This window comes from Phalangium opilio, unplaced genomic scaffold, assembly GCF_054372755.1.
Source record: "Phalangium opilio isolate 3A_F unplaced genomic scaffold, DU_Popi_V2 ptg000043l_1, whole genome shotgun sequence".
NCBI classification, from domain to species: Eukaryota; Metazoa; Arthropoda; class Arachnida; order Opiliones; family Phalangiidae; genus Phalangium; species Phalangium opilio.
The window spans coordinates 4921619-4927618 of NW_028324167.1; positions in this window are offsets into that span (position 1 = coordinate 4921619).

Below are 6000 nucleotides of genomic sequence, written 5' to 3' on the forward strand. Positions count from 1 at the left end.
TTGGTCTTATATTAAACCCAGCGAATGCCACGCACACATTTGGTATTTGGGGAGATGGGGTCGCTATAAAATGTTAAGATTCAAATAACCCGACTTATGTAGGTTTTCCCCAACCCTTTTCTATGACTTCCCCTAAAGTGGCGCGAATTTAAATTTTTGTCTGGGCTCCCTGAAAGTTTAAAATAGGCCCGAAATATGCTTGGTTCTAATCAGATTTTGATTAACTTTGTATCAAGATTAAAGAAGGGAAGCGTATTAAAGAGGCAGATGGTTTCATATCTTTCCATGGTGTTTGGAGAGTAGCGGGCATTTTGGCGACATCCTGAGCGTTAGGCGATTTTCCTTTGAAAGACAGAAATCTCATCATCGCCGAACCGAGTTCATTTTATTATTACGCCATTTTATTGTTCTTTATTTTATTGTAGAAAAAAGGCTGATGGAAGAAAAAAATAATCATAATTTTAAAATTTATATTTACAATTTCTATCTATCGTAGATTATATTTGATTTTAACAAATTTAGCATCGGTAATTGAAACCCCACTCTTTATTTTATTAAATTTTGGCATAAAAACTTGATGAAAGAATGACCTTGAATTAAATTACTAAGAACCATCTTTGAGTTAATTAAATTTAAACAGTTTTCCGATGACGATAGTGTAAAAGATTTTATATAAAATATTTTCAAAAAATGGAAAAAAACTGTGGACACTTTTTGTTGGAAAAAGAATTGCACTTTTCTTTCTTGCAGCAAACATTCGTACAGAAAGCGGGGGACCAATCACTCAATTTAACTGGATATTAACGTCATAGGAATTCAAATTCATCATCTGATGTTAGTGTTCGTACGGGGTAAAAATTTAATCGGGGTCAGGGTCGGGGCAGGTTATCCCCGAAAAAAACTAGTCGGGGTCAGGGTAAGACATTGCATCATGACGAAAGACCACTGCCATTACAAAAGACGGGGGAGGGCCGCCGATCCACGAGAGGGAGGATGGTGAACTTTGGAATTTTGGTGACTGTTTTTACTGTATTTTGTTGTTGTTAGTTACCTCCTAGCCCTATTTTTTCATAAAGGAGAAGCGGAGCACTTATTTGAGACGAATGAGATGATTGTTTTTGGCGCAGGACAAAAAATTATTTGCTAAAAATAACCTAACCAAAATCTAACCCCGAAAAACACCCCGACTACATTTTACATTTTAGGTACCGGGGTCGAGGTCGGGGTCGGGGTCCCCGTACGAACACTATCTGATGGATCAAATTGTCTTTCAACCATTGTGAAATCTATTTTGTAAAAAAAAATAAAATAGGGACAGAGTTCATTTTAGCGAAGATAAACAGGGACAATTATCATTTTAGGGAAGATGAACAGGACAATGTTCGTAAAACACGCACATTTAAAGGAAAGCGCGGCTCCATGATCACCCCCAGCATTCTGGCTAATCTTCTGGACGCGAAATTTACCTTGCCAAAGGCAGGAACCAATCAGACCTGATGCACTAGTTCGCATTGGTTCCTGCCTTTGCCTTAAGTAGCCTTTAGCAAGCTTAGCCACTGTGTAGCAGAAAAGCCATCTATAAGGGGCATCAAGCAATCTTTAGTATTTTCTCCATCGTACGTTTTGCTTCTCCGCGTAGGGGGAATACTACTATTGCCTTGAAAAAGCTAAAATCGTCATAAAAGCCTCGACCAAAATTAAAGCCCAGATATAATTGTTCTCAAAAATCTGTTACATGAAAAGGAAAAGTTGATTGCTAACCTAGAGGCGACTTAATTAAATCATTTAATATTTAACCTATGCTAATTATAATTAATTTAATTCAGAGAAGATCACAGAAAGTGGCTGCTATGAGAGAATATGGATCACAGCTTTTAACCTCGTCGTTTATAACATGGTAAATTAAATTAAATCATTTAGGAAACATTAATTAGTTATCAAATTAATTAATTTAGGGTGCTCAACTTAAAAAAACGGCCTAAGAAAGAATGCTTCAAATATCTCCTGAGCCTCAATTTTGCCATTTGCATGCTTTATTATTTAATGAAATTTACCTACTTTTTTTTTCGTTGATTTTTTTCCATTTTCCAGCGAGTTCTTTGAATATTAAGAACAACTATACCAATTCCTACGTTTAAAAAATAATTTACCGCCTGGCCCTTTGAAATCAAACCCTTTTTTAATTAATATCTGGATTAAATTTTTACCAAAATAATAAGCAAATCCCGCAATGTTGCATTAATTTCAGATCAATTTTAACTATTTTAAAGACTAAACAAAAATGATATATGTATATATATATATATATATTTTTAATGAATTATACAAATTCTATACATTTATTTATTAAAACAGTGTACATAATGTAAACAAAAAAATGAAAGAAACATTGGAGAAAGTAACGGCAAACACAGTTAGTAGAAACAGAGGTTTGTTTTATTCAGTATGATTTAATTTTATACATTGAACCAACGCTTAGGAAGCCCAAAGAGTTATAGTTCATTACTAAATTTATTAGTTATAAAACAAGTTGGGAAAACCAAAATATAACCTCTCCAAGTCGAGTGTTAGACTACCCCGTCTACGCTGGAATACCACCCCATCCGCCACCTTCAAAGTAAGCCTCATATCTCCGTGATTAATCACGTCATAAAATCTGACTAATAACATCCTTGCCAACGGCCCTTATAGGGACCCACATTCACTGAAACCCTTGATTAAAAACCTTTGTTTTTATTTGAAATTTATTTTTCATTTTGTTGAAAACCATATTTTTGAAATTATGGTTCACGTTAAACATTTTAAAATAACATTAGGCTTAGACGGCAATCTATATAACAATCCCTTAACATTTTCATATTACAAACCATCAAATGTTAATAAACATATAATATTTTGTTTGAAAATTAGATATAAAACATTACATAATTTGAACCATAAAAACCCAAATTACATGTGGGAAAAACAGGTTCTGGGAAAACCCATATGGGAAAAAACCATTAACACAATTAATCAATATTATATCTATTCCACTCGTTCAAACGATAAATGTTTCCCAGATAATGTCCATATGAGAAGTTCATTGAAATGGAAATTAGATTTCAATTTAAATCTCCATTAGAGGCTTAACGTGTTCAATGAAAGCAAAACCTGTTATACCTATGTTAACAATTCCAAATTTAAGAGCCTTCTCTAAGGTGGTTACACTTTTACCAATCTTCTTTTGATCATACCAAATTTAATGAACTCATCTACACTGATGACCATCCTAAGCCCCTCTAGGGCTGTCATTTACGTCGTAGCAGTCACATATATGTTCCATGTCACGATCACACACTTTAAATTTCTGGAACAAAATCTATTAAATAGTTTCCCGAGTAAAGGTTAGTTAGACATGGTGAAAGAAAAGTGATCTGAATTGGTATTTCTGATATAACACTATTGAATACCTTTTAGAAATACCATACTGAACAGTTCCGAATCAACTATCTGTCAAGTAGAGCCACAATCTCTTGTAGTTCATAGGAAAGTCATGTAGTAATTTACCTACAGGCTAAAACACTATTGCTCTTAGTGTTTTTGCAAGCCACGTATATAGTTGTATACAGGCACACCCTAAGTTAAAGGTGTTTTTGCAAGCCATGTATATAGTTGGATACAGGCACACCCAAGTTAAAGGTGTTTTTGCAAGCCATGTATATAGTTGGATACAGGCACACCAAAGTTTAAGATGTCTTTTGTCAAGCCATGTATATAGTTGGATACACGCACACCAAAGTTTAAGATGTCTTTTGACAAGCCATGTATATAGTTGGATACAGGCACACCAAAGTTTAAGATGTCTTTTGTCAAGCCATGTATATAGTTGGATACAGGCACACCAAAGTTTAAGATGTCTTTTGTCAAGCCATGTATATAGTTGGATACAGGCACACCAAAGTTTAAGATGTCTTTTGACAAGCCATGTATATAGTGGGATACAGGCACACCCAAGTTAAAGGGGTTATTCCAAACCATTTAGCAAGTTGGCTAAAGCACAACCCAAGTTAATGTTTTTTTTGTTGTTTATGCAAGCGCATATAGTTGCGTACAGGTTAAACACTAAAGTTGTCTGGGTTTTTGCCAGAAAAGTACACAAATCCACCCTCTCCACCCACTTGTATACATTAAACTGTTCTATTGTTTAATTGCTTGACAAATTTTTTAAAAACAAGTTTGCTTGTTAAAGCTAGGCTTTTCTTACAAAACAGATTGCTTTGTGATAAGAATAATACGATTCCCTATAAGATGCTTCATATCGCTCTCGGAATGCTTTGTTTCCAAAGGCCAAATCTAATTGGCAATGATAATCTGTTGAATATTTTTCCTCCAGGCCAGGTAGCAAACACATATCGAATGATTCAAAAAACCTTGTCAGTGCCGTCTTGCACTTTAAAAAATTTATATTAAAATCTCCAACCGCTACTGTGGGAACTTTACTGTCATATCTTTCATCAAACAAGGGGTTAAAATCAACAAAAACAGAACGGAGACTTGCTCCGGGAGATTTGTATAACAGTACCAGTGCAAGTTCATTTTCTATGTAAGCATTGAGCCAGCAACGTTCTATGTGTGAATTTCTAAAAGGAATACCGCTGCGTAAAACTCTGCATTGTATAAATTGAACCGAATTTTCAGGCGCATCTTTTAAATATATAGATGATCCAAACGCCACTCTACGAGCAGTTCTAGGTAGAAGAATACCACCTATTTCCGTATAGGACGGTACAGAAAAATTATCAGTTTCTTTTTTCCATGTTTCAACAAAGCATAATAATTGGCTATTTAAAATTACTTTATCTGCAAGAACGTCTTGTAAGTGTGCGTTCAAGGACTGCACATTGTGTACATAAATGCTTAAAGCGTTTTGTAAGAATGGGAAACTAATAGATTTACATTGACGCAACCTTTGGAGTTCTAAGTCAACAATATTATTCTTAGGCGCATTTGGAACTTGAAATTTACCATAAATATATAAACCGGAAGCGGTCTTTGCTCTACTACATGCCACATATAAATGCGCTATTTCTAATTTCCTTGTAACCTTACAATGTACAACTATCGATGAGAACGTATCACCCTGACTTTTATGTATCGTAATCGCCTCAGAAATAACCAAAAGAAATTGTTTCCTCGAAACTGAAACATTGTTTTGTTTCCATTTTCTATTAAATGCCTTAATGACCTTTTCAACAGGCGTCCAAGAAACATTAAAACTATTATTCACATATAAACCATGACACTTTAGTCTCAACATTTTCCCAACTTTCGAATCGTCAAACTCAATCCAAACCCTGAACGGGATTTTCTCCCCGAGCCTATTAGTACCATACTCTATCTTTCTTAACCAACCGGTCGCACCGTTTGTTAGTCCGTCAGAAGTGTCAACATTGTTGGTCATCATATACCTTGCACCACACGCAAGAGTCAATTCTTTTGGTAGACCATACGTATCAGACGTTGCTAAGGTTCCAATTTGGGACAGAATGTTTTTTTTAACTTCACTAGTAAGGTCGCCATTTACAACATCCACTGAAACTGAAACCGCCTTTTCCGTCTTCATGTTTAAAAGCTTAACTTGATTGAATTGGTTTACTTCCGCATTAGTTGCGAAAAGGTGTATAGCCTCTTTCGGGGGTACGCGCTCAGTGTTTACTTCCAAACTACTAAAAAAGTCAATATCGTTCTGAGTCATATTTCCCACAGCCATTCTATTCAAAGCTTCTGCAAATCTTTTGTCATCTTTTTGTCTCATTATTTCCTCAAGTTCAGCAAATTCAAATTGCTCCCATATTGGGTTACCAATTAACGATGCGTACGGATTATCTGTCTCACTTTGGGGTTGGAACGCAAAATAATCACGGACTGGCCTTAATTGGTTAAAGTCTCCAACTAATAGGACAGACACACCACCAAAATAATCAGGGCATCCCATAATCTCTTGCAATCTAGAGTTTACTC